Genomic DNA, 9,556 nt, shown 5'->3' with positions numbered 1-9,556 from the left:
AGGTTCTGACAATCTTTTAATTAGAAGGAAGAGTGAAGCAAAGTCTTATGAGCACCCATCCCTCCGTTCAGAGCAGAGCTCCCCGGAGACCAGCAGGTGGGGGCTGATCTGAGAACGCGCCCCTGCAACAGGTGCTGAAGGGTTGCACGTGCAGCTCTGGGGTTTCGGTGGAGAAAGCCGCAGATGTGAGAACCGTGCTCAGCCAAACTGCCTGATGTTGTCATCAGGTGTATAAGCACTTCGAAAACGTTTCCGCCTTCTATCTTTTGGGGAGATAATAGTGTGCCCTGGGATGATGAGGAGGGACTGGGGGAAAAAAATCAAAATTCCTTCCTGAATATCAGGGGGATGCTAGGTATGATTTTTTTAAAAAGATAGTTGGTAAAAAAAAAAAAAAAAAAAAAAAAAAAAAAAAGATAGTTGGTTAACCAGAGGGTTAACAACAGGCTCCATGCCCCCAAATCGTTCCTCAGGAAAATGTAAGAACATCTCCGTGAAGCCTACACTTCTGAGTCGGGCACAGTGAAGCCTCTATCAATCAGGTCTGCTTCATGATCACATTAGACGTTTAAAAGTTGTCTCCGCATAAATTGCTTCCCCTTATTCTCATAATTAAGCCAAAGAGATTGATCTGAAAGAGGCTTTCTTCTGGATAAAACATCCACTGAATAAAGATCTCGGACAGAATGTGATCACCAGTGACTATGAATGTCCCCATCCACCCAAACTTAGTGGCTTAAGGCGAGATCAACATTCATTTGTCCCCTCCCCAGCTGGCCTCCAGGTGCGTCCCCATGAGGCCAGCCTCTCTGCTTCCCTCGGAAGGCTGGGAGCCGCACCTGCTGCGAGCTGGTGGCTGGCACTGGGCCCTCGCTGAGCTCCTCAGGCTTCTCCACCTGCAGGTGCACCTCCAGCCAGGGAGCATCGGGCGTCCGACACCCTGTAGGCAGGTCAGGGCTCCCAGGCCACACACCCCAGGGAGAGAGGGACCCCGGCCCGGGAGGAAGCCAGGAGGTGTCCTGCGTCCTCTCCCTCAGAAGCGAGCCCGAAGGCCAGCGCAGGGTGGTGGGGAGGGTCCCGTGGTGACAGCAACAGCCTCAAAGGCTGCCTGTGCCTGCAAGAAAATATTAACAGACAAAATACACAAACGCAGTATTGAAAGACGTTTTTATGGTCATCGTACTTTCTCAATATTCTTCAGTCAACTCCTGCTTAAAAAAAAAGAAAAGAAAGAAAAGGTTAAAGTTAGGAATGAGCTAACTGTGCAAGCCTTTCTCCAATGCCGCCGCTGATAACCTGCCTCCCCCCCCTTCTCCTCGATGGCTTTCTTCTCACATCCTACTTCTGGGGCTGCTGTGCACACTTGTTTCTCAATAATAACTTACAGTCCAGGCCAGTCTGATGAGAGCCACGGAGGATTCGGGAGCACGTGCAAACACGGGTTCACATCCTGTCCTTTGCTAGGGACATGGACTTGGGAAGTCCATCCAACCCCTCTGTGGTTCCGGCTCCTTAAGGGGAACTCACAATGCCTGTGTCATGGGGATGCTGTGAGGATCCTTCAGGTGATGCTTACCAAATGATCGCAGAATGCAGCACACCCCTGAGGGCACTTGGTGGCACAGTCTGGCCTTGACTCCCTCCCAGAGCACCCCAAGGACGGGACGGCCGTTGCGTCCCTCCAGGTGAATGGTCGGTCAATACGGCTCCACCGTCCAGCAGGTGGAAACCAGGGCAATGCCTGCTATTTGCATTCCTAAGGACACACACACACACACACACACCACAGCACGAAAGGTAAGGCAATGTTACAGTCATTCTAGACTGGGCCAGAATTTCCAATTTCAGAGCAAAATGGTATTTTTTCCATCTTCCCAGAGAATAGTCATCACCTAGTCACCAATTTCAAAAGGAGAAAATTAATAGGTAGCTTGCTACAGGCTTGAAGAGAGAAAAAGAGCCCATCAGTCAGCCCCCGTGGTGCCCCAGGTAGAGTGTGCCAGAAGCCATGGGAAGCAGGGTGTGCAAACCTTGTGTTTTAGAGCAGAAGCAGACCCGTCTCCCTAAGGACGGGGAAGCCCATTGTGAGTTAGTGAATTTCACAAATCAGCAAGTAAGAAAAAAAAATATATATATATATGTAATTAAAAGAATGAACAGCGAATCGTGGCATGTGCAAGGTTCATCTATTGTGGCAAGGATAATTTAATTTTACTTATTTAGGATAATATTTCATAGTGTGCTAATGAGCGAGCTCTCGTCTCTCTGGTAAAAGTAATGAAATGTTAGGATTAGGAGACCTCAGTGCTGCTCTCCGTTGGTCCTGACAGGGGGTGAGACCCCGGAGGTTGTGCTCCACGGCCGGGGTGCATGGACGCGGGGAATAGCAGTGAGAACGGGATCCGGGCTTCCCGAGGGACTACAGTGAAGGCACAGCCGTGTTCACTGAAAAGTGAGTACACACAAATTTAAAGGGATGTATCAGGTGACATGTGGATAGCAGTCTTCTTCTGGAACCATCTAAAATGGATTCTTTGCTAAGAAATCAGAATCATCATTTGTTTAAAGGCAGTTTATATGCCAAGAGGCAATACTCCTTCTCGATCTTCCCGTTTCTTCCAATGAATCTCTCTTCGCCCAAGCCAAGAAGGCAGAGCACGTAGCTAGGCTTCTTCTCTATTTCGTTTCCTCTCCGATCAGTCATGAACACCATCCTCATGATCCTTACCTGGTCCTCCCTCCTGACTCATCCCCAGAGTGTGGGACAGCCCAATGCCCACATCCGGCTTCCCCATCCTTTGTCTTCCTTCCATTCACTTATGTCAGATTGATCTTCTCAAAATGTTCTTGTGAACATGGCAGCACTCAGCCCGAGAACCTTCTGGGCTCTATGTTGCATTCCTGTATTTCTAGACTGAGATTCAAGACCCCCCACAGGACCCTGCCTCTTTCTCTCTATGCATATTTCCTCTAATCCCACACAGAAACCTGATTTTCTGGTCTACAGGTGTTGTTGGGTAAACAAATTCATTGGACCTCTGTCTCTCCATCTACAAATGAGCCAGATTACTCCAGGCTCCCCTTTACCTCCATTTTACCCTCTGTGTTTAGATTTCGATCTACTCTTTTTTTTTTTAGATTGATTGATTGGAGAGAGAGAGAGAGAGAGGGAGAGAGAGAGGGAGGGAGAGAGGGAGGGAGCACACAAGCAGGGGGAGAGGCAGAGAGAGAGAGGGAGAAATCTCAAGCAGACTCTGCTGAGCATGGAGCCCGAGGTGGGGGACTCAATCCCACAACCCCAAGATCATGAGCTGAGTGAAAATCAAGAGGCAGAAGCATAACCAACTGCTACCTGGGCGCCCCTCAATCTACTCTTGAATCCACAGACATTACTTACCCAAAGTTCCCCAGAGACTTCAGGTTTGCAAGCCCAGTGATGGGGTCCTCCCTGTCTGATGGACACTTTCAATGACTTCTCTCCTTGGCGATCTCTCCTGCTAGCTTTCGAGACATTTCTCTTGTTTGCATCTCCTCCTCCCTTTCTGACCACTTGCTCCCAGTCTGCCTCCCTGATCTCTTTCTTCCTTTTGCATTACTTTTATGATTTAAATTTAGGATTCCTAGGGTTTTCCAGTTATCTTCTTGATCCTTTTATTCTCATGGTTTGACCACCTGGTTTGTGAGTGCTCTGGAAAGTTTCTGATTTCGGTGCCTACATCCCAGCCCAGGTCTGGAGCTCCAGGCACTCGTACCTCATCTAAAATTGCCCCACATTGAAATCATAGCATCAGCTCCAAACACTGTCTTTTCTCTACATTCCCTGGTTCAACAGCAGCATCAGCTCAAGGTATCCCAGCGAGACTCCAAACCCTCCTCACTGCAGCTGAGCCCACTAATGTGATCCTTAAATAACTGTAGAATCGACCATCACAGACCTTCATTGTCTCTTCTCCTTTGGAAGAGTTCCCTCAATTTGTTGGATCTCACTTTTCTCCCCCATTGAGTCCACCCTTGAACACAGCCATCAAGGTATGAGTTCAACCTCAAGGTTCTACTTGGAGCTTCCCAGCTGTAATCTTTCCAATAGTTTCTCACATCCTTCGATGGAAGCCCACGCTTGCCCTGTGGACCGTGTGGCTCTCTATGATCGTCTAGAATGTCCTACTTTAGTTCTCTTCAGTCTTCCAGCTGACCTTCACACAGCTCAAGGTCATTCTCCCTGACTCCAATCCTCCTCAGTCCTCAGGGCTCCTGAGAAGGCCTCTCTCCCAGTCCTCACCATTGCATCCTATAATTGTCTACTTGTCTTTTTTCTCTGCCTCCAGATTGTGTACTCTCAGGGCAAGAAGACCGTCTCATGAATCGTCACGGCCCCAGTGATCTTCCCAGAATCTGGCACATTGTAGTTGATCAACATTTCCTGTGTGAATAAACAAAGACATCTATGTTATGTTATGTTATGTTACAGCATCCTGAACTCCCCTCCTGGAGCACCAACCTAAAAGACGTTGCTGTCCTTTATCACACAGGCTCTAGTTGCTAATCTTGTATTCGGACAATGTCTGTGGCTCAGGGTGGAGCCCATTAGGGTCTGTAACCAGGCAGCACCTGCCATGACTGAGGGGAAAATACAGCCACAGAGTTCCCAGCCTGTTCCTGAACACTGTCCCTGTCCCCTCCCATTTGGATTCACTGTCCCCCCATTTAACACTTGAACTCTTAGCTGCTGGGATTTGGAGTGAGGGGCTAATTAGTCAACAAGACATGACAACATCCTGCTACAGTGAGATTACATACACCTACGGGTGTTAGCAGACGCAGAGTAAAACCCAGCAACTTGAGAGACCTGAAAATGGTGTTATCTTCCAACAGCACACGGGAGAATGTTCCAGGAGATAAAACACACAAGACAAATGGTGTCTCTAATTGAAATGCACTGGAAGAATGGGGCCCATAGAATTCTAAATACACTTTCTGTTCCAACGGTCCTCCTATACGGGCACAGTGAACTGGATTAACAAAGGATTGTGAATATTTTTAACCACCAGAAAGAATGTATTCTTTCTAGAGGGGCAGACTCCAGAGACCGTAAAAATCTACAGACATCACACCACCGTGTTACAATTTCTGGTCTGTTTATAATTTATTATTTATTCCTCAATATTAATGCAAAATGCATGTCTTTATTTGGTGAAGAAGAAGAAGGTTGTTTAGGAACCCCAGGGGATTCCTTTCCACATAATTATATTTCTAATTGTAATGGTGCTTGTGACGTAACAGAAGAATTGAAGACCCACGGATGCCAGCCCAGATTCCCACGGCCTTGAGAGCACACGGCTACTCCTCACTGGACCTGTTCCACGCTGAGCTTTCCCTGTATTTCTTGTCCTTTCTGACCTTCACGCGGCCACCGCCCTTCAGGGGGATCCAGGTGGGATGCGGCCTCCCCAGTGCTGGGGCCTGAGGCACTGCGCTCAGGGCTCTACTGCACACGCCCCGCACAGCACTCCCGGATGGGAGCTCTGCCCACTGCGTGACTGCATCAACATCACGAGAGTCCGTGACCAGGCCCTGGGAGGCAGCAGCAGACACAGCGTTCACCTGGGAGAGCCTGGAATGACCATGTCAACAGGCACACGGTGGCAGAGAGTGCTTCAAGACCAGAGAAGTTTCATAAAACAAGGAATGAGGAGGGTGGGGCTGTATGATGTGAGAAAGTGCAGGAGGTTCATCTGAGGAGGGGATATTGAAGAAAAGGCACGATGAGGCAAGGCTCACAGCTGAGCAAAAAGCAGTGTGACATGGGTCTGCCCAATGTCCCTCCACCTGCCCCTCACCTGCCCTGCCTTGGTCTCCCTCCCCTGCCTCCCCTTCCCTGCCCCCCTGGGGCTGCAGCTTCTCCAGGGTGACTGGGCAGCCTGACATACCTTCCTCCCAGTCTCCTCCCCCTTCCCCACTCTCTCCCTTCCTCTCCCCACTCCACTTCTCCCCGTATCTCTCCCCCCTCTCTCTTCCCTCTCTCCCCCCCTCCCCCCCCTCTTTCCCCTTCTTCCTCCCTCCCCTTACCCAGTATTTTGGTCAAGATGCAGAAAACACACCTAAAATCAGCATTCCATAGGAGACATGATGAGTTGGGGTGAGGCTGGTCCTGTGGACGTAGGTGGACAATTCGCTAATGCCCAGAAGAGCTCCTGGGGTGGGGTCCCTCCTGCCAGCCCGCCCACCTCTGTTGGCTTGTCCATCCTCACCACTTGGCACCTGGTGCTCTTCAGAGGAGGGATAGTGTGGGCGAGGCAAAAGGAAAGGCCTCAGCACAGCCAGAGAATGGGACAGGAGGAAGGAGCACCAGAGGAAGGAGCATCAAGGAGGAGAGGCAGGAAGAGGGGACGCAGGTCTCCCTGCAGACGGCCCCAGGCAGGGGAACGAGGGATTTAACTGCTGCCTCAAAGAAGCCCTCCCCACCGAATCTCTGTCTCCTCACTCATGTGATGGGGATAAGGTCCACTGCCCCCAATAAGAAAATGAAGAAGTGCTTTGAAAAGAACAAAGTAATAATACTAAGTGCAGCATTACAGCTAATAAGCGCACAGGCTGCTCTCGATGACGGCGACCCTGAGCACGCCATCTCCCTGGCAAGAGGAAGGGTCTGGACGGGGGCTATATCCCAGTCACACGGAGGCTCCCCAAACCATCCCCCACGGCCACCGGCATCTCGTTTGAGGCTTCGGTCGCTCAGTCAAATCCCAGTGTTCAGCACCCACCCCACACCCCTTGAGCCACACTCCACTGCACCCGGGAAAAGGCAGGGAGGGCATCCAGAGTTGGACACAGAATTGATGGCTTGCAATGAGCCTTTTACTCTGATTCACAAGCTCCAATTTCATATTCCGTATTGCATACAGCATAAGGCACCTGCCACATAGCGTAACGTATGCCACGTAGTGCAGACTATATAGCACGCCGTGTGACGTATACCGCACGGCACATACCACATAGACCACAGCATAGATTTATTTTTTAAGATTTTATTTATTTATTCATAAGAGACACACACAGAGAGAAAGAGAGAGAGAGAGAGAGAGAGAGAGGCAGAGAGAAAAGCAGGCCCCAATGTAGGACTCGATCCCGGGACTCCAGGACCATGCCCCGGGCCAAGGCAGCCACTAAACCGCTGGGCCCATCCGGGGATCCCCCATAGCACAGATATTAAAATAAGTCTTTGAAGTGTATTTTACCGAGCAGAGAGGAAAGGCACTCCGACTTGCAAAGCCTGAGCACTGTCTCTCGGGCATGGGGTGCAGGTCCTAAAAGAGGGCCTGGGTGAGCAAGAACCTGCACACAGGAGGAGCCTGGAAAACACAAGCTTCGTTTTATGAAAAAATCATTTTGGAGGCAGACGGAAGTCAGATTGGAGGGCGACGAGCAACCCAGAGGTAGGAAGCCCAGTAGGCTGTTTTGCAGTCACCTGGCAGGAATGATGCAGTCCTCAACCCCAGCAACAGAGGCCGTCAGGACAGGGAGAGCGCCCAACAAACTCAAGGGGTGCGCGTAGCCGGGGGCCAGGTTTCTAGTTGGGCTCATTAGGAGGGTGCTGCCAAGTAAAGGTGGGGGGCACGCGGAAGCAGCGGGCTGCGGGGCGAGGATGTGGAGGCTTCGCTGGTTGGGGCCGTGGAGGTGGAGGCGCCTGGCCGCGCAGGCCGAGCCCCCTGCACGCTCGCTCTCCAGCTGCCGGGCCAGGGTCCAACAGAGACGTGTGAGCGAGGTACAAAGGCTTCAGGGTCATGACTGTAGAGTTGGAAATAAAGTCCTGGGTGTCAATACGGGTGTCGAGGGAGGAGGCACGGCACTAGGTGAGGGGGACGAGAAGGGACGGTGGAAGACAAGCCGGCAAGTGGACACACAGGGGGCAGGGCTGGACGGCGACCGGAGGAGGCAGGAGGGACCCCTGGAGACCCTGCGGCCCCCGCGTCTGGGGTCTGGCGCGGCCCCGTCTCTCCCCCACCCCGTCCCTAGCGCGCCCCCCGCCGCCTCCCCTCCAAATCAGGCCGCCCTGCGAGACGGTGGGCACCCGCCTTGTCCCCGAGGAGGGGCGCGCGTAGTCTCCCCAACACTGTCACCCTCGTGACCACAGGGCTCGCGTCCCTTCGAAACGCTAAACACCGCCAAGCTCCTCCGGTCTGCGCTTTCCCGATACCCCCCGTCCAACCCGGCGCGCTCTGCAGGGGCTGAGGCTCCCGAAGCGGCGTGCACCTGACCCTCCGACCGTCCTCAGGCGGCGGAATCAGTCCGGGCCTGGCCACCTTTTAGCTCAGCGATTAAAAGCATGTGATAAGGCTGCGCGGCTCGGCTGCCCGGCTCGGCTGCCCGGCTCGGCTGCCCGGCCCGCGCGCTGCGGAGGCTGCGGGAGCATCCAGCGACCTGGGGTCCGAGCCCGCTCGGCGGTGCAGAGCCGAGGTGACGTCAGGGAGGACGTGATGACGCGAGGACGCAGGCACAGGGGGCGTGGTCAGGCGAGGGGGCGTGGCCGGGCGCGGCGTCGGACTCGGGCAGGGGCGGGGCCGGGCGCAGGGGGCGGGGCCGAGCGCAGGGGGCGTGCCCAGAGGACCGGCCCGAAGGAGCAGGTGTCTAATGGGTGAGCCCATCAGGGGGCCGTTTCCCAGGTAGATGGAGAACCACTTCCCGCTGCTCCATTTATAGCTTCTCGGGGCGCAGTGAATGTTTCAAGCCAGACAGCCCGGGCGGGGATCTCTGACTTGCACTTTCTTTGTATCCTGCCCAAATCGATGAGGACCTCAGCATCCCTATTCCCTAACACGGGGCAGCAGTTCTCCGCAGGGCACTGCAGGCGTGAAAGGTCGGTCCTCAGCAACCGGCCGCCACAGCGTTTTGTCCCTTTGAGCTGCGGCAGGCATGGGGGGAGGGGCGGGGTGGCATCCGGGGCTGGGCTGGGGTTGCACCAGCCTCCCTTGGTTTTGGGGACGGCAGGCCTGAGTGTGGGAGGAGCACATTCAAGGTCTCTCCCTGAAAATGCTCGAGCGTGTGCAGGCACTGGAGCCAGGCTCACACGGCTCTGGCAAGGAAAGGTTTCCAGGAGGGCAAGCAGGTCGGACAGGGCTCGGGCTCATACCCATCGCGGGCCCACGTGAATGGGAACGATTTGCAGAATGGAGTAAGCACCAAGCAGCCTAAAATAGGTACCGCCCCCCCCCCCACACTTGCCGCCAAACAAAACTGGGTTGTTCAGAAAATGACACAATCCCATGCCATGGGCCCCGATCGTGTATTGCACACTGCTGCAGAAAGTAAGGATCTTCTGGTAGAGGAAACGGTTTTGTGTCCCAGTTGTCAGGCACAGATGCAGTTTGGGGGATGAAATGGAGATCACGTAAATTAAGGGGCCCCTGGTGCTCATGCCCCCCTCCCCGAATGCCCGTAGTGCCCCTGATATTCTCGGAATGAATACTATTTATGACCTTCTCCCTTTGATGAACGGGATGGCTTGGCCCACACACTTTCTAATGTGGTTTTCATAGAATCATCCAGAGCAAGGAAGAAA

The 9,556-nt window shown here is 53.1% G+C and overlaps 1 long non-coding RNA gene across 1 annotated transcript; it reads right to left on the bottom strand.

The window, feature by feature from the left end:
- Nucleotides 1-7,077: 7,077 nt before the first annotated feature.
- On the bottom strand, nucleotides 7,078-8,441 carry LOC129511074 (uncharacterized). Its single transcript, XR_008664745.1, has 3 exons — nucleotides 8,251-8,441; nucleotides 7,466-7,785; nucleotides 7,078-7,349 (listed from the first exon to the last, which is right to left on the bottom strand). It is a non-coding gene; the product is annotated as an uncharacterized LOC129511074 (long non-coding RNA).
- Between the last annotated feature and the right edge of the window lie 1,115 nt (nucleotides 8,442-9,556).

The sequence above is a fragment of the Nyctereutes procyonoides genome, unplaced genomic scaffold (assembly GCF_905146905.1).
Source record: "Nyctereutes procyonoides isolate TBG_1078 unplaced genomic scaffold, NYPRO_anot_genome, whole genome shotgun sequence".
Lineage (NCBI taxonomy): Eukaryota > Metazoa > Chordata > Mammalia > Carnivora > Canidae > Nyctereutes > Nyctereutes procyonoides.
This window is presented reverse-complemented; position numbering and strand designations above follow the sequence as displayed.